The sequence below is a fragment of the Octodon degus genome, unplaced genomic scaffold, assembly GCF_000260255.1.
Source record: "Octodon degus isolate 3935 unplaced genomic scaffold, OctDeg1.0 scaffold00005, whole genome shotgun sequence".
In the NCBI taxonomy this organism is placed as follows: Eukaryota; Metazoa; Chordata; class Mammalia; order Rodentia; family Octodontidae; genus Octodon; species Octodon degus.
In genome coordinates, this window is record NW_004524581.1 from 4,341,841 (window position 1) to 4,362,288 (window position 20,448).

Here is a 20,448-nt window from a genome sequence, read left to right on the forward strand (position 1 = left end):
CTTTATAAAAGCCACCAAAGCTCTAGCAATGAGTGTTTTTCAATACTAGTAAAAATGAAATAAACACATAATTTATTACTATTAATCAAAAGAAAAAGGAAATGAGAAATTAAGACAGTTTAAGGTCTGACTAGAAATAACAGTCTTATTGAGAATCTTAGATTGTCGAAAGAAACACACGAAGCACATTTTTGTCCATTGTGTCCTTTAGATTTTTAAGGCAACCATGATTCACCACTACAGTATAATAGCTAGAAGAATTTTGTTTGATCATCATAATTTCTTGAAATTGATACAAGAATAAAATGCTAAGGATTTGTCCCCTAAGTAGATCTACTCGTTGTGATGACGCTCAAATAACTTTTGGCAGCGTTTTGACAAGCTGCCGGTTTCTACAACACATGTCAAGCAAGGGACGAAGTGTTCCCACATTGTATCATGCTGTATTCTTTTACAGCACAAATACTGAACTTCCCCCATATGCTTCTGTACAGTCGGACAAGGCAACATTTTTGTAGCATACCCAAGCTCCTCTGAGAAGTAGTACATAATCAGCACAAAAGGAAGTTAAAGTTTCACCATTACTGGAGGTATAACTATCCGGTTAGCAAGAAAAGCTTGATGTAAAATAACACATTAAAACAAATTTATTCATTAAAGCCAAATATCTTATTGTAGCCCTGCTTTAGTCTTCAAGGAAACTGGTTAACAATGAGAAAACAGGGGCTGGGGAGATAGCATAGTAGAATAAGCATTTGCCTGGCAAGTGTGGGGTCCTGAGTTTTATCCCTGGTACTGCAAAAAAAAAAAAAAAAGAAAGAAAGAAAGAAAGAAAGAAAGAAAGAAAGAAAGAAAGAAAGAAAGAAAATAAACATAGACTTTCCATTATATTTAATGACTTTGTTTTTGATTTGAGAAGTTGAATTCTCCATTGAACAGCATTTTTTTTAAAAATAAGGTTTATTCTGAATAAACTTAGTTAACTGTAAGTAAAATGGAAGTCTACTTGTAAAAAAGAATAATGATTTTACTTTATTTTTTTTCCTTTTTGAAGATAAATTCAGTGATTATTTTCCAGTTTGTTTACATGGGACATGGTAACTCTCATGCTACATGCTCTTAGTACAAGTAGAGATTATTACACAATCCAAACCCTCACATTTTGTGATTATTTAATATTATAAAAATTTAATGTAAACTCTTAAGGTAGTTCCAATAAAATCTAGCAATGCTGCACTCTTGACTAGTTATAAGGAATGTACAAGACATTCGAGGATTGTGCTAAAGTCAGTAAAAAGAGTCTGTAATGAAACAGAACAGCTGCATCACAAAGTGAATTGATAAAAATATTACCCACATTATAAATATTTTCAATATGTATAGGTTAATTTGTAGAAAAATGGTCATTTTTATGAGCCACTTGATTTTTAAAAATTCGTTTTAATGAGAGACAAATAGCAATGAGACAGTTTCAAAACAGGTTAGTAGGACAGTTGCAATAATTAATACCTTGCATATTATTGTCTTTGTAGTAGTTATTCAGAGGACAAGATGCAGACATGATCTCTTATCTAAACAATATTAATACAGACCTTTCTTCTCATTGAACTAAGAGAAAGTAGCTATGTTTCTATCCTATTTTGTATACACATATACATATATATTTTTTTTTCACTACAAAATGGTCCTTCATTTATATTCCCCTTTTTTGTTTTGTTTTGTCAGAGATGGGTGTTCCATTGTTAGAGAAGCTGTATTTGGAGAAGTCTTTAAAGGATCTTTTCATACTTGATGCCAGTTCAAGTACTGTAGGTACTTGAATTCAGCAAAATAGCCCAAAATAGTCCATATTCTACAATAGCATCGAGTTATCAGCAGAGCTGGCAACTACCTGAAGTTGTTGACATGAGACCTATGTTAAGCTCAACTGCCTCTGTTACAGGATAATAATATCATTAAGCTTCTCTTCTGGATGTTTAACAACTTAAGTTTTCAGACAAAAAATTAGAGAAAAAGAGGGGCTACAAGGATAGCCAATATTTTGGCCATAGCCCTTCAAGATCAGGGAGGACTCCAGACATAAGAGAAGCTATGTTGTAACTCAGTTGTGTCCCAAATTTTCTGATCAAGGAAAGTATGAGGCCACAGAAGAAAGTGATCAATGATGCATAGTGTGCCTAAGGAGAGTCACATGGAGAGCAAACATTCTCTCAGGATTTCACAGAGAGCAAATTGGTCAAGTAATGGCCGTGACTCATCCACATGGCTGACACTGACAGAAGATCCACAAGGTGCTGTACATGGTTTCAGGGTAAATCCTGAGGGGATTTGGCTGATGCTGTTAGATGAAAAAGTTATATTTTTAGTTACATAGGTCTTGCTTTAACTTGGTCTTAACCATCTAGCAGAAAAGTATAACTACAAAGTATAAAAAGTAAAGCTTTTATGCTGAGCCACTTGATTTTTTATGGAAGAATGCATGATATATTTTTCTTTTATCTTTTTGAGATAAGTTTTCAGATAGGTTTAAGGCTGACATTGAACTCACTTTGTAGCCCCAGCTGGCCGTAAACTCACAGCAACCCTCCCTCCTCAGCCTGCTGAGGACTGGAATGTAGAATAGAGATAAAGTGCAAGTAAACTAAGGGAAGGTCCAATGTGGAATGTAGAACATGGAATGAATCACAGACCATATTCCCATCTGGAATCCTTTGAGACAGAAACAGAACCCCAAGAGACAACCATTTCAGTGCTACTCAATAGAGGAGAGAATTTATCCATACCTGAAGATTTGAAGATGTAAGAAGTGTGCTAAAGAATAAAATCGCAAATGATATTGATGTTTTATTCTGATAAACAAAATTGTATTTTTAAAGACCTGGATAAGTCAGGCACCAGTTGTTAATTTCTGTAGACAGTATCAGTAGGAATTCAGACCTGTTGTCATTTGTCTTTCAACCACATTAAAGATTACCATTAGCCATTCAATTGGTTCTGAACCTCAATCTCTACCAAATTTCACCTCACTTTAAATTGGTAGCATAAGACTTACCTTGTAGGCCATTTCTTTGGAGGAATATGTTGTTAGTGATTATAAAATCTATGCACCCACATAGATTTGTTAGAGTAAAACATATAAATCCCAGGATGCAGCCTTGTGATGCCCCATCAATATCTCCTTTCCGATCAAAGTGAAGTACTTTAATACATTGAAAAAGATCTCTTCTAACATAATCAAAATAAATTATTTCCAGAAATGACATAATTTAAACCAATACAACAGAGAAATTCAAGGTGAACTATTTAAGAATTGTAGCTGAAAGTTTCATGTACTGTCTCTCCTCATACCAAATCAATCAAGAATTGGAATTCTAAGAAATTCTTTCTTCTTAGAGAAAATATTGGTAAAATGAAAGTCCACTCACCATTCCGACTCTCTTCATCTATAGCAACTATGGTAGCTGGTGGGCCTCCCCTAGCTAGTTTGCAATCTAAGGAGAGAAAATAATCAAAAGTAAGAATTTGTAGTCATTTAAGTCCTCGCCATGCGTGTCAGTGCTTTGAGATGCAGATTGATGTTTACAAAGAAAAATCCTACAATCAAATTAATATATGAGATTGTAAATGATTGATTAAAATATTCAAGAGATTCCTTGCCTCCTTATAACACAGTCACTTTGTTCAATAAAAAAAAACTATTAAAATATTACTGAGAAAATGTCAGCAGAGATCACTGGGGAGAAGTCCTTCCGGACAGAGAAAATGGGATGATGATTTAACCAAGAGAAATAACATAAAGGGATGATTAACAACAATAAATTGTGATTCAAGGTTCACAACAGAAACAAACATAATTGGACTTTAATTGTGATAAAAGGGTCTCATTAAAGAGAGTGAATAGAATTTTAATAATGTTCTTAAAAAGAATAAAACAAAGACAGACAAGCAATATTCATGAGATTGCTTGAGATTTTTATATTTGCCATCTTACCCTCATACTGCCAGTCTGGAGTCAAAAGGATAGAGTCATCAATGGAAGCGGATCAGAGAAATGGAAGGAAGAAAGGAAGAAAGAATATATGTATATATTTAGTGAGAGATTTAAAGATATACAAAGCATTATATAATAGCAAACAAATTACCTAATGATTTAAGAGTGAAATATATAAAACCCTTCTATTAGATTTTATAATTCTAATACAGTATTACACAGTAACTATATCCATTATTAGCATTTTAGACACCAGGGTACATATGCGTAAAAATAACAAAAGGTATATTTACATTTCTTTTGAAAAAATAAAAATAAATTATTTACAAATATTTTAATGCCCTTATGTTGAAAAAGTATCAGAACATGGCCTGTCAGTCAGTTGTGACTAATTCGTTGTTTGAAACATGGCTAATACCTTGCTGTGCATCACACACAGATGGACATAAAAGTGGTGTCATGACTATAATCAAAACAGGAAGACTTCCCTTGGAAGATGCCAAATATATATTTCAGAGACAAAAAAACATTCTCCTAGGAAGCAAAATTGGTTTGATAGAGCTACGTTATATATATAATATATATATGTGCGTGTAATGATGTAAATATATAAAATTGGGAAGATGATTCCAAGGTTTATGTATTAAACTGTTGTAATTATTATGAAAGTAACATGAATAGAAGGGCTTTTGGGAAGCAGCCTCCATACTGTAAGGAGTAGTAGTGTCTTCCACAGGAAGCAGGAAGCTGAGTCCTCTACACCTTTTCTCTCATCATCCTGGTCAGTGTTCTAGGAGTTCCACGTCATGAATTTTCATGCCTGCCATAACTTCCCTCACTACCTTCCTTTCCTCTCCTTCCCGCATCTCCTGGCACAGCTCAGAATCGCGCTGATCGCCCCTTCCACTCCACAGTGGTTTCCACCCAGAAACCTTGTTCTTAGTTGATGTACTTCATGAGATTGGTTTCCCTGTGCTCAAGTCACAGGTGAAAGCATGGCTCTTCTCCATGCCAGTGTAGCCCCTGCTAGAGGCCAGGCCCAGAACTGTGTATGCAAATACACCCCAAAACTGTGTGTTAGTTAAACCTCTGCAAATACTTTGTTGTTGCAACAAATAATGTCTAACACAGACCAAAACATTCTTTACGTAGAATCAAAGAGCCTGCTCTTCATTTACAAAAAGCAACTTACTCTTGTTGTAAAGTGACATATTTTTAGGGAAGTTTCATTATATAGAATCATTTTTGCATTTATTTCTGCCTTACAAGTCTCTTCTTCTCTTGCTAGGGTTAGATTTTTTACCTTTTCCTCAATAACTTTACCATAACTCTGAATCTAAATTTATCTATTCCTCTCATTTTATCATTACATATAACATAATACCACATATTAAAACAAATATTATACATTTTTTATTTTTCTTTCTTTTATACATTTAGAGCATAATTCATAATTTAATCAAATTTGTCAATCATTTCTATATACCATTTTATAAATCACATCCATGTAATCAGGAGAAATACAGAAATTTAACAGTTCCTTTCTTCAAGGATCTTAAGAGGGTAAAGACTGGAAGAACAAAGACACATACTCATTCATACATGTACAGTGTAACACTATATGTATATATGTGAACTCAATTCTTTAATAAATTTACTAATTACAAGAATGACTAAAAGATGAAAGAGATCACCCACGGAGAGTAAGACTAGGGTAGCAGCAATGTACAGTGATTTTGAGAAGCCGGGAAGAAAGGAGACCTGATCGGTTCTTAAAGAACCATATTCTTGGTTTTCCGAGTATCTCTTATGTGTTGCATGGTAAAGAGCAGCTGTTTTCCAAGCTCATTCTTTCATATATGCATAGATAGTGCCTTAAGACCATGGTAACTATAGAGATTTAATAAGTTCTGCATGTGTGAAGCCATAATAGATTTTTCTTCCAGTATTTATTTATTTATTTATTTATTTATTTAGTGGTACCAGGGATTGAACTCAGGGCCTTGCGCTTGCCAGTCTAGTGCTTATTCTACTGAGCTGTATCCCAAGTCATCATAGATTTTTGAACAATAACTTATTACTCAAGCAAGAAAAAAGAAAAAGGAAGAAGGAAGAAGAATATTAACATTTTAGAACACTGTCCCAGCCATTTACTGTCAAATTTAAAGACAAACACTATCCCACATTGCAGTCTTCATATCCTAGCTCAGCCTAATTCCCTATTACTTACTTTTTCACAATTTCTTTTCTAGTTATACAAAACCGAAGTTATTTTTGCTGTACCATTTGCTGAAATGCCCTTTTTCCTCTTGTTTCCCTGGTGAACTAGTCTTCCTTCAAAATGCTTTCAAAGCAGTTTAAAACCTTCCTGTCCAAAATCTTCCATGCTGTCATTGTGAGTTCATTGTCTCTAATCTGCATTCCTTCACAATTCACTGAATGCCACTGGATTAATTACTCCATTGGAAAATGTTAATGACTTTTCTCACAAGGACTCATCCGGTTCAAGTCTGTGTCATGCTCACGGGCCTAACCTGGGGGCCTCAGAGCTGGTGCTCAAAGGTTATCTGTTGAATTTTCTGAACTGTGATCTTCTGCACACCTACAATCACCCATTCCATGAGAGCTACACAACAATTCTGGTATTCACTGTACCCTTTCAGGAAAAAATAGCCCAGACATAAAGTCTCATCTACATTTTTTCCCAATCAGATCCATTGAGATGACATCCACTGAGTTTTTTCTTCTGGCAGCTTCCAAATCCTACCAATAAAATCTTTTCATGTACAGTAGATGCTTCTGAATCTATACCCCAAATATACAGATATTTTTACACTTTTAGATTCATACCATTAATGAAGATGAGTTAGCCAAACCCATAAAAATAAACTGTTAATAACATTATTCATAACAAGAAGTGTTTGCTTTGAAGGGATGCAGTCACGCAAGTATAATTAGACTTCACATGAACATAGTAGTTTAATGACAAGTATATGGAAAATGGTTTCAAAAAGAAAGTAACTCTAGGGACTAGCTAAAGACATATTATGTGTGTAAAATCTGACCTTGTTGGAGATCAAAGTGAAGGGTGGCCGGTACTTTGGGGACTTGCAATCCTGTTCTCCATGGCCTATGAATCATCTCCTCATCACAGGAAAGGCAAGTTAGCTGCCCACGGTGGTGATTTGGCAGAGGAAACTATTGACTATTTTAGTCCATCATCAACTGCTGTGGTAAATCATAGATTCATTTTTATGTCTACAGTTTTTAACTTTGTAGGATCCTCCTCATTTCTAACTTCTTAAAATATGCAGCATATGATCGCTGATGGCTGAATGCACAGTGTGGGCTTGACTTCCGTCTGCTCAGGGGGCTATAGTTTTGCATGTATGCACATATACACACATTGAAGAAGTTGACTAATTCAAATCAACGCAGCCTTTACTCACAGCCATATCATGTTCTCTTTGAGTTTGGAGCTACAGAACCATTTTATTTTTATTTTGATTCATACACTGCAGTAGAGTGCCTGTTCTTATTCTTCCACTTGATCTTTGCTATTGTATTCATTATCTAAATGCACACAGTGAAAATACACACAAGGGTTGAGCCTGGATGCAGGAATTTTTGTTTTCCATGTTGATCATCTCATTCACAATAACAGAGTGTGATCTTGACATTTAGCAGATCAGTGAAATAATACTATTAAGTTGCATCATTGAAAACTAGTCAATAGGGCTGGAGAGATGGCTCAGTGGTCTAAAGCACCTGCTTAGAACAAGCTTGGCAAAGCATTGGGGACCGCAGTTCAATCCCCCAGCACCACATGCCAGCCAGCCCGCCCCCTGGTGGGCTGAGCTGGCCACACACCTCTCTCTCTCTCTCTCTCTCTCTTTCTCTCTCTCTCTCTCTCTCTCTCTCTCTCTCTCTCTCTCTCTAATAAATAAAAAAATAAAAAAATAAAAAAAAAAGAAAACTAGTCAATAGAGACCCAGAGTTAGACCTCTGCTGAAGGGAAGCAAAGGGACCTGTAAACTAACAAAGCATGTAAGCTATTTCAATTTTAGACTGTGACATGCTATCTGTGAGGATTCTTTCCACATTAGCATTCACAGAGTTCAGAATTTTCCATAGTGAGAGTTAGGCATTTGCTATACCTCCACGATGACATGAGTAGATTACATAATTTGATGTAATTAAACTTCCCAGCAGTATGGTCTAGGAAATTGAAATCACTACTTTCTCATTGCAGCATATATACTGCATCCTGTGCTTAAAAATTCTTATATACTTAATTTTATCCTACCTGTTCTATCAACAACAGCCAGCTTTGTGCAGATGAACTATATTTAGCGAGTGAGAAACAGCCTGTTCTTTTATGTAAGGTTTTGAAAAGTCTGAGTGGTTAGATGAAGTTGAGTCAGGGAATGATGTATGAAGACAGGACATGGAGCAGATTTTTCATAGCTTATTAGAAAATTAATAAATAATTTGAAGTTTAGCATCATTCTCAGTGAATTTTACTGCCTTTCATTATTTTGTAATTTCACTGTAAATATAATACCCAAATACATTAACTTTTGTACCCAAATGCAATTTCCATACATAAGGTTCCATCTGATTTAGTTAGAAGCTTTTGGAGTCTTGCTTCCTTTGATGGGTATAGTGTTTTCACACTTGTCAAAACTCCAAGTAACCAAAATTGTATTTGAACAATTTAAGGTAGACAAAGGAGATGTTGGTCTAAGGTGTAATACCACCACTTCACCAGAAGAGGCGATACTGCATTGTAATTAAGAACAGGACCTTCAGAAACACAGGATTTAGATTCCTTGCTAGCCAAATGTAATTACTCCCTTGCCTTTAGGACTTTGAAAAGATACTTAATTTCTCTGTACACTATCCCATTATTTGGAAAATGGATAGTTTTACGGGGCAGTGGAAGGTTTTAGAACCGGTATATTATTGCTAAGGAAACTTTTATTCTAACCAAATGAGCTGATCACATCAGCACATATTTGCTTATTTTGAAATCAATGATGCAAATGTAGTTCTTTACATTCTGCTTTGTTTTGTTTTGTTTTCCATTTCAGTAGTACTTTCTTCCTTTCTTTCTTTCTTTCTTTCTTTCTTTCTTTCTTTCTTTCTGTATTGTTAGGAATCAATTTAATTTGTAGAGGTGATCATGAAATATTACACCATTTGATTTTCTTAAATCTGTACCAGACCATGACTTCAAAAGTGTTAAAGTCGAAAGGCAGTGCAAAAATGTCCATTAACAAAATGGCTTACTAGTGGCGAACAGCTCAAAACACTTATTTTCTTGTACAGATATCCTTCCAAATCATCTCTGATGTATTCTCTTTCCCTTTCAGAGAATTAGTTGTGCAGACTGATGAAGTTAAAAATCAATTAAACAAACCCTGAATAGAACCCATTTACAAAACATGCAAAAGAATTTTATGTAAGATGCTACTGCAGAACTAGCTTAAAGAGAATACAGCAGAGGGACAGAATATACCTTATTTCTACAAATATAGGTCCTTTCCCCTACTTTCTGGAAGAAAGACCTTTTTTTGGGGGGGGGGTATAGGCTATATAAAATCACATACACTGCAAGGATGGAAACAATTTGTAAATCCTTTGTATTTCCAGCAGCTGAGACAATATATCTGAGTGCCAAGGTTACCTAGAGTGGTGAAACCAGAGCCAGTTATTAAGCAGCCAGAAAGCAACAGTAAGAGAATACAGGACCATTTCTCTTTTAGCACGTTCTTAGTTTTCCTCTTGTAGAAGTTGTAGGCGTCTGTTTAGTTTGATTCTCTGTCGTCTTAATGAAGCTGCTTCTGCAACAGTCATGTCATCTGCTGTTCCTTCAACTGTCGCATGTACATTTGAAATGCCATGCCTGACGTTGTCCTGATGAGGATTGGTAGTGGCGGCGGCAGAGCCACCGCACACAGGTATAGAATCCTTTGTCACCAGCTCTCCATTTGGGCGAACAGCATGTTCAGCCATAGAGCGCTCTCTTTTTAGACTACCAACTGCACGATTTCATTACTCTGGGGACTTGGAGAAGGTCTTTCTAAGTCCAGAAAATCTAGCGGTCTCTCACTCGGTGTAAGTACACGAGGCAGTGTTTTCAGTGCCAGAGGTCTTAAAGGAGTCGACTGAACAAGGTCAAGATCTGCTGGTCTTGAAAACGAAACGTCTTCCTTATTTCCTGCTTCAACAATCCTCTCTGGAACTTGCGTTATCACACTAGCATTTGGAACTCCTTCTTGGAATGCTTGTTGCAGGTCAGCATTTGGTGGTGCGACTTTTCATTTTTCCGGGACCCTCATTCGCTGACTAATACCTTCGGTATGTTCCATTTCATACCGAATTCGACTAATTTCTGCCGTCCCAGCAGCAGTGGGAGAAGGAAATGCTGCCGCGCTAACCAAATGTGTCCCAAGTGCTGCTCGTTTTCTGGCACTATCTGCTTCTGAGCTTCATATTAATCCTTAACTTGCTTCCTGTGCATGGGCTGGACCTGGAGCCAGGTCAGTCTCCCTGGGCCCCCCGGAGCGTCCCGGACAGGGCCCCCGCCCGCCTGCTCCCGAGGCGCCGGTGGAGTGGCCCGCAGCAGGCCAGGACCTATGCAGAGCGGCTAGCTTTCTCAGTAGCATTTTCAATATTCCCATATTTTATTTGTGCAACATAGACTTGGGATGATTACACTTAAAGTGCTATATTAATGGCAATGCATGTAATTGTACAAGCACAGATTATTCATAATATAAATTGATATGCCATTCAAAATATATCGTCCTATACTACTTGAGGAATGTATAAAGCTAAACTAAAGATGAAAACCTTTTTTAAGTAACCCATTATGAAGTAAATGGTACATGCCTTCTAAAAACCTCATCCTCCCTGTCTCTCTCTCTCTCTCTCTCTCTCTCTCTCTCTCTCTCTCTCCCTCCCTCCCTCCCTCCTTCCCTCTAAAATCTTTGTAGAAGGTCTTGCTTTGCTGTTTAGGTTATACTATCAAAATGACCAACTTGTCTTTATTATTTTGTAATTGAAAAATAAAGTGGAAAGGAAAAGACACGTTGTTTATGTCAACAAAGAAAACAAGTATTCATGAACGAGTTTGTGCAAAACATTTAAAGCATCTATATCCTCATTTCTGGACTTGAATGCATTATATTCTAATTATTCTTAATGAGCAAGTTCTGCAAAAATCTTCAATTGCAGTTCTTACCAAGATACTTAAAAGGTCAAAAGAAAAAACCTGAAGCATCAACATCATTGCTTAAAATTACATTCTTCTAACAGGGAGGTTCATAAGAAGTCTTTGTTTACAACCTACACTTCATATTTAAATAGAATTGTATGCAGCAGACAATTATGTATATGTAAGCTTTCATTAAAAAGCAATGACTGTGAATTGGAAAAAGATAAAGCATGCAATCATTTAATCACTTATAATATTAAAAACATTCATGTAAATTTCTCTGTTCTCCACTTGTGACTCAGCTCCACGTGAAAGGAATCGCCCAGATTTACAAGTTACTGCGCGCTGAAGTCACTTCTCTCCTTCAATAAAAAAATACAGCCTTGCATTTCTGTGACTTTGAAAAATACGTTAATATTTAAGCTTTATTAACTACTTTTCATATGCATGATGGAGGGGCATTAATAGATAGAGGAGAACAAAATAGCTGATATCAGTACCTTGGCAGAGACACGTTATATATTTAACTCTATTCAGGTAATAATAATAATTTTCTATTGCTATACTTTCTTAAGTCTTTATGCTATCAAAAGCACTAAGTGAAGTTCTATTGTCAGTATTACCAACAGAAAAATGTTAGGGCTGAAAAGTTATGAAAAAAAAGAACATAATGATTTAAAAAACTCAAAACAAAACAAAAAGAAAACCAACACACAAAAGAACAATTTTCTACTTCTCCTACATGTCTCTTTCTTGGTGATTCCTTTGATACAACTTCAACTCCTAAGAGTTTGTTGTGGTCTGTCAGCCAGAAGTCCCCCTGAGGAAGTAATGAACACAGGACGGCAAGCTCCAAGTGTCTTGCATTCTTACTGCAATTTCCCAGTGAAAATGCAGTGGCAGAGGGTAATGGCGACATATGTCAACTATTTCAAAATGTTACTACTTCATTTAATGAACAAGCTCTTTCTGCATCATAAACTTTACGGAGAATCAAGTCGAAGCCAGTTTCAGGCAGCAGTAGGATGTGACCTCTTGTGGGCAGAAAGAAAACTTGCTGGTAAACTGGTAGAATTACGGCCTCAGGTTGAAATATGCATCAGCACAGAGCAAGTCCTTCGAGAAGAGTGTGCCATGATGCCAGTCTTGCCATCAGCAGTAAGAAGAAAAGCAAACTACTGATAAACGGAATCCATTCTGAATTGGAAATTTTCCTGAGAGATGGGATTACATTTAGAGATCTCAATTTGGACAGCTTGCCATTCGTATGTACGATACAGGACTACCAAGCCTTTATCTCCTGCTGGTTTACCATTTATAAAGCTCATTTTTAGACCTCATTACAAGGATGTGGGCAGGTTTGAAGAGTTGCTGCTATTTACACTACTGAAGGGTGGACTCAACACTTTGCTTCTTTATGGTTTTTGTTTTTTTCCTATCTCATTTTGCCAGTATTCAGTTGAAAGGACTCTTTAGGGTTGACAATTGCTCTGTTGTTTTCCAACCTACACGGTTTCATATTTTCACAATCCACTTCCCTTCTCAGTGTTGTATGTCAGAAGGTGGGCGCACTGACGTTACCTACAACATTCCAGAAGGGACAACACAAAGAGTGGAAGCCGGCCTTGTCAGGATTTCTTTCCCATGATTAGCACTTTAATACATCTCTGTTCAAATTAATGTACTAGCACACAGCGCATGACTTTTTACTCCTAGAATTTTTTCCTCATAAACTTTGGTAACATTTCTAATATTAAGAGGTAGATGATTAAAGAATCTCAATTAGCATAATCAGAATAAAAATCTAAAAAAATGAGATCTTTAGGGTTCCCAGAAGCTGAACATCTGTAAATTTAGTTCATGAACATGGAGACTTATAGAAAGTTCCAAAATGGAGTAAAGAACATTAAGAAAAGTCGAGAATATGTAGAAAAATGTGCTATAGCTTTGTATAGCTAACAATGCCCCATCGATAATTTATTTTTTCCTATTGATAATTTTAAAAGTTTTTATTTATTTATTTATTTATTTATTTATTTCATACAGGGTCTCCCTGCACAGCTTAAACATATAGTGATCTTTCTGTCTCAGCCTCCCCATCTCTGGGATTAACAGGCTTGCAGTACCACACCCTGTTTTGGTGACCCGCGCAGTGTGCCCAGGGTTCCAGGGCCAGCATGTCATGTGGTACTGGGAATGAAACCTGGGTCCTTACACTTGCCAGGCAGGTGCTTAGACTGTAAGAGCTATCTCCTCTAGCTCCCCCCACTGATAATTTGAGTATAAAGATATAAGTATTCATAAGGCTTAATTGTCCACAATAAATAATGTCTCTTTCTAAATAGCTCCTGTATTGCTTTATGGTATATTCTACTAATTAATAGTTATGTTAATGACCTTAACTCATCATATAATACTTAATTTATGACAAACCTTTTAATAATTGAAAGTATGCAATATATTTTGGAAATATTTTTATCCACAAGGCTTAATTAAAATGAAGTTATATTTTTGTTCTCAAATTGTCAGAGACTTTATTAAAAGGAAAATATTCAGCATCATTAGGGAACAAGAAAAATTTTAAAGAATATTTGATGATTTTCACAGAACTGTAAATTAGGTTCTATAAAAGAAAGTTTAGAAAAGGAAGAACAGAACAAAGAAATTTAAAATGCAACATTTCAATAGTTGTGTGAAAAGGCTCTCTGATCCATAAAGTTTTCTTTTAGGACTATCTGGATATAGAACTAATTAAAAAAGTATGTATGAAAAACATGTTGCTGCTAACATACTACAATAGTGAAACATTATTTATATTTATTCCATCATAATTTGGGCATATTCTGCGCATGTGCCAGAGAGAGTACCATTTTCTTGTATAATCCAGAGTGGGAAGCACGAAACTATACATCTGCCGGTCATTTGTGTTTGGTTTACCTGACAATGTGCCAAGCCCAACCACACTCCTGGTTGGTTTTTGTTTTAATTTTGTATTTTAGGGAAGGGTCTGCAGGGTGTTCAGGGTCTCACTCCTAGATTGGACTTGTAGTGATCTTCCTGTTTACAGGCTCCCAAGAGCTGGGATTACAGGCATGCGTCATCACACCCAGTCTCAGTGCGCCTCGGGGGCAGGGCTGGCACGGAAGGCCTGGGGATCGAACCCTGGCCACTGTACTCTGCCAAAGCAGGTGTTTTAATCCATGAAGCTATTTGGCCCTTTTACTTTTATTCTTCTGATCTTGGTGATCCAACCCAGAGCCTTGCATTTGCAGTATTTGACTTCTACTCTGGGCTGTCTCTTCTGTACAAAGATTGTTTCTGAAGTAATTCCAAACAAACGAAGAAAACATCAAATTTTACAAGTGCTAGAAGAAAATGAAAATTAACTCCCAATTACAAAATAAACAGGTTACAAAGTCAAGTTTCCATGCATACTGAATTGAAATATCATATTGCCTCTGAAAAAAAATGAGATGCACAAACTTGAATCAAAGCAATGTTAATGCAGAAATTATTATTTTTTTTTTTTTTGTGGTACCAGGGATTGAACTCAGAGCCTTGCACTTGCCAAGCAGGTGGTTATGCTGTTGAACTATATTCCCAATCCAGAAATTATGTCCTTTAAGCTGCATTTCACAGATGACTAATTTGGGCATCATAGGAATAAGAAACTACTTGAGAATCATAACAAGAAACATTAAAAAGAAAATAACCCAACTGAATGATGGTTTAAAGTAATAATGAGCAAAATACAATTAAAAATAACTACCTACTAAAAAATCTAGCCACCAAAATTTAATTTTATGTTGGTATATTTTAATGTTCCAAGATTCTAAGTAGCATATGTTCTTTTATCTTGCTTTGAATAATATGCATCTCCTAATTGGTAGTAAAGTATATCAGACCAATATTTGCATAATTCTGCTCACACTCATCAAATTTCTTTGAAAACTCCTATTATTAAATATTTTTTTCTTTCATTTTCTTGGGGGGCCTTGTGGATAGCTCAGTTGTTTAAAGTACCTCTTGGGCAAATGTATTCAGGCACCTAGGACTGCAGTTCAATTCCTAGCTCAAAAAGATGCACCAGACCCACCTTTAAGGCAGGCAAAAAAAAAAAAAATCCTTTAAATTTTTTTAAAATTTACAGTCACCCTAAAATTAGTATCTTTTAAAGGTGAATAAAATACAAATGAATTTTGAATGTCAAAGAGCATGTGTGCTGGTCCGTAGATTACCAATGCAAATTAGAAATGTATTTGTTTTAATTTATGTGAACATTCATTAAATTTTATTAAAAAATTATTAAAGATCAAAATATATCAAGCATGCTAATACAACTGAAAGAAAAAGAAGTGAAAAAGTCACTTGAATTATTTCTTTTAGTCACATCAATTAGAGCTCCCATTTGTCACTTAATAGTCTCTTAGCTAGACTACATGGGTGCCATGACCACTGCTGTGAACAGCAGGAGGAGTAGTTGGCCTGGGTTATATATACTGTAGAATATTCCGAAGACTTGTTTGTAGATAAGACATTGAGAATTTGCTTAACTTTTTTCCTTCAAAGTTACTGTCTTGTCTACATTTTGTAGGATCATATTTCATTCTGTCCATACTAAATGCACATTTAAACCTTCCAAAATTCAGAAAATTAAACAATACTCTTCTTAGTTCATGGTTGAAGTTAATAAAAGATGAAGCAAATATATCTCCGTAGTAAGAAAAAAGAGAGAGAGAAATCAGTCTGTCATATGAAACTCTTCAGTGTTGATGTGAGTTCTCTACTGTCTCTAAAACTTCAATGGTATTATTAAGTCATAGGGATATTAATGCAGAGATTAAAGTCATGGACTCTGACATTAGTTCATTTGGGTTTAAGCACCAGCTGATGATTCCTTCAGGTTTCATTTTTAGAGAGTTACTCATACTAATTCTCTGGCTTTCGGGCTGGGATGAAAGGGCGTGCCACCATGCTTTGCCCTGGGACTCCTAAAAATGAGAAATTTATAATTGTTATTTCTGGTCCAAAGACTGACTTTGATTTGAATGTATCTGTTAGATTTTCTCCCCTTGAAATTCCTGCTTTAGTTTTCTTTATCACATTTCAATGTTAATGTGGAAAATGACAAGTTGGATATAACAAGCATCAACTCATTCCTGGGATATTCATTAATCAGAGATAAAATCATTCCATGAAGCAGAATTTATCATACTTACCTGAGTTTGCTAATTAGAAACAGATAAGAGAGTCTATAGGTATATTATTTGAGTGGCCCTTGGTTTGGTTTTAGAATTTTATTTTAGATTTTTGTCCTCAGCAGAAAACTCACCTGACAAGTAACAGTTTACTGAACTTCTTAGCCATGAGATTTACCAAAATCCAATCTTTCCCATACAAAGATAAGATCATTACCCAACTACTTTACTGATTTCTTAAGAAAATTTTTACAGATCAGCTCTTTGGAAATAATACTCTTCTGGAAAAAAGAACTTACGTATTTAAGAAAACATCTTATTCATTATGGGTTGTTGTAAGATATTTAGCCCACTGTACCCACTATTTTCAAACTATTGTGCTGTGAACATGTTCCAATCCCAATCAGCCTCATGTGACCTATTTTAAATTACTACATTGCCAACACTCTCAAATATCTAGGCTATCACTGCCCCTTTTGGAAACACTGCCATGTTCTGGTCAGACTAGTTTATTCCTGCCTAATACAGCCAGTGCCCATATGTTTAGATTTCCTCATTAGCCCTTGTTATTTCTACTATTATTTGTTCATATTTCTTTTTAAGTTTTAAAGAGCACAAAATAAAAAAGCCACTAGATATGATAAAGAATTTCACTGAACAAAATGACAGGAATTCAACAATTGTTGAACTGTATATCAGTGTCTTCCAATTATTGTTCAGATTACCTATGCCTCCTAAAACTTTAGTATTTTCCCAGCATTACTTACTAGTGAGGGAAAATGTGAGAAAAATGATTGGTCCATATATATTCTTTTCAACAAAACAACAGCATTTCTCTAATATATATATATTTATTATATATATATAATATATATATATATATATATATTTCACACACGCATTTTCTTTTTAAATCATTTCATAAGTTCTTTTATTTCTACATATTAATTTAGTGTGCCTTTTTCCTTTCAAATTTTTATGTGGAAATATTCAACTAAAATAAGATACAGAGATGAAGTCAGTTTCAGATAGTTATAAGCTAGCAATGATTTCTGCTAAAAAGGACCTCAAATCTCAGTTTTCCCCTATTATCTAAAGTATGTATGCATTATAAGATTTAAAGTACCTGTTAAAATAAAAATATGTGACAAAAATAGACCTGCTACAGACATCAACACATCATAGACATTCTATGATTATCTTCATTACTTTGTAACGTTCCTGCTAGCGCAGAAGACAACATCTAAAGCTCCTACTAGGAACTTATATAGGCGCTGTTAATCTTGTTAGTAATAGTAGACTCACTTGGGAGCCTGTCAATCCGAACCTCTGTAGCAACTGAACCAGAGGAAGAAGATAGCTTTTTAAACAATCCATAATAATCGAGGACCTATCTTCACCTGGGCACTCATCTCACACCTTCAACTGACGGGGACAGAGTATGTGCTTGTCTTTGTCATCTGATGACTATTCTGAAGATAATCGCTTGATTCTTAATGGAATCAAGGGTACTACTAATTGCTATTGGCTTTTTGCAGGTATCAATTATTGCTTATCCTTTTCATTTTGTCCCATTTTACATGCTTGTGTCTAGTAATCGGAGCAACTACTTTGAAGACGGCAATGTGCAATAGAACAACTGTTGCATGCCTAGCATCTTGTTTTTAAAAAAGTGTGTGTTGTTTTTAATGTCTTATCTATTATTTTTCTAGTCTCTTTAAAACAAACTAAAAGGGCTGGCCCAATAGCTTAGCAGATGAAAGCACCAGCAAGCAGGCACAGGGGCAGGGGGTTCGATCCCCAGGCCTGCCATGCCAGCCCCGCCCCCGGGGTGCCCTGAGACGACAGTTGAGCCTGGGCGTGGTGGCACGGGCCTGTAATCCCAGCTCTTGGGAGGCTGTGAATAGGTGGATCACTATGGGTCCAATCCAGTACTGAGACCCTGAACAACCTGTAGACCCTTCCCTAAAAATACAACAACAAATAAATAAAAATAAATAAATTAAAAAGACTGATTTTTTGGTATCAATAATACATAATTTCTATAAACAGTGTGGCTTTATAAATGCCCTCTATGTTCATAAATTTAAAAAAGCTACTTTACATATGCAAGGCGGAGTGAACTATACATCTTCAATATAAAACAAACATACTTTAGAGTCAGTAGCCCACTTAAGAAATGATTGGCTTAATGAACATTCTGTCTTTTTAATGATAAGTTTATTAACATCCTATTATGTCTTAGAGTGAAAACTGGTTGTTTTCTTCCTTATCCCCATAGTTAAAGATAATTTAAATAACTCCATAACTGAAGTCCTGTCCATATATCTATAATAGGCTACAACTGTTTCCTTATTTTTTAATTATTGTAAATAGTTAATGTATTCAAACTGATGTAATATACATTATAGAGTTTATATAATATACAGTGATATATATATATATATATATATATATATATATATATATTTGAGTAAAGCAAATAAAATGAACTGTCACAGGATCACCTCAGCAAAAATCTATTAAGTCAGTATGAATCCAATATATAGTACCCCTTTTTATTCTAAACTTTAGATATCTAGAATTTGTCTTACATATCTGCTGTTTTATAGATTCTGACATCTATCTCTTTTTTAACTCCCCCCACTCTTATCCCAGGAGCCAATTTTTCCACCTCTACTTTCTTTGATATTTAAAGGTTCCAGTATAAATGAGATCATCTCACAACAACTTTCTTTTTGTGCCTGGCTTATTTCACTTGCAGCATAGTGACTTTTAGGCTCATTCATGTTGTGGAAAATGGCATAACCTCATCTTTTTTGGAGCATATATTACTTTTCATTAAGCCCATTTTCTTTATCTATGTATCAATGAATGACCATTGTCCCCAAATCCTTAGTACTATAAAATAATGTCAAGGTGGATATGAGAATACCAGTATCTTTCTGAGTTAGTAATTTCATTTCCTTTGAGTAAATTTCAAAGAATGGTTTTAGGGTCATACGATAGTTTAATTATGATTTATAAAGAAACTTATTTTTCATAATGACTAGACCTATCTACCTGTCCTCTAACAAGGTACAAGAGTTCTCTTTATATCAACATTCACCAATATTTATTATTTTTTGTCTTCTTGATAGCTGACATTTTATTTGAAATGAGGAGATACCTGCTAATGTTTTTGTTTGTTTATTTTTACCATTCAGTTCCCTGATGATTATTGATGTTGAGAAAATTAAAAATAGTTCTTTGTTTTAATTCTCTATTCTTTTTAGTGAATAGAGCTAGGACAACTGAATTTTTACACACAAATGACTGAAATTAGGACATTGTCTCTCATCATTCAAAAAAGCCACTCAAATGGACAATTGGGGCTGGGGAGATAGTTCAGCTGTCTAAGTACCTGCCTGGCAAGCATAAGAACACAAGTTTGATCCCCGATACTTTACATCATGCCCACCCTGGGAATCCCAGGTATGCTCTGCCATCCCTGATACCAGAATGATGGTGCTGGTATCCCAGCACTGGGGAGGCTGAGACAGGAGGATCATTATGCATCTGAACTGTGCAGTGAAATTCCATGTCAAACAAAGAAACAAATAAACAAACAAATGGATAATTGTCCTAAACATATTTATAGCAAAATAAAATGCCTGGGAAAGAATATGGGCAATGGTACCTAGACACGAGCATTGGTGACAGTAGTGATCACATTAGAAGTTCAAGCAATAAAAGCAAAAATAAATCAGTAAATTAAACAAAATCAAACTGAACTTTTTACATTGCAAAGGAAACAAGGTAAAGTAACACCTTGCTGGAGCCATACATATGATAATGAACTAATTATCAAAATTTACCTTGGTCTTAACCATCCAGTAGAAAAGTATGAAGATGAAATATAGGAAGTAAAGCCATGTTGTTATGCTGAGCTGTGGGGGACTCAGGTCAATAATTTATGACACTGCCAGTTAAACAGAAGACCCAATGCTATTATGGGCTACTGGACTCTTTTAGAATATTTTGCTGAGTTTACACAC

General features: G+C 35.4%; 1 protein-coding gene and 1 pseudogene across 1 annotated transcript in view; both read right to left on the reverse strand.

The window, feature by feature from the left end:
- Pcdh15 (protocadherin related 15) overlaps window positions 1–3,485 on the reverse strand; it is a 689,792-nt gene extending 686,307 nt beyond the window's left edge. The window contains exon 1 of the mRNA XM_023723273.1: window positions 3,426–3,485. The gene's annotated coding sequence lies outside the window, so the exon portion shown is untranslated. The remainder of the gene's footprint in view (window positions 1–3,425) is intronic.
- Window positions 3,486–9,676: 6,191 nt separating this feature from the next.
- LOC101564363 lies at window positions 9,677–16,625 on the reverse strand (annotated as a pseudogene).
- Between the last annotated feature and the right edge of the window lie 3,823 nt (window positions 16,626–20,448).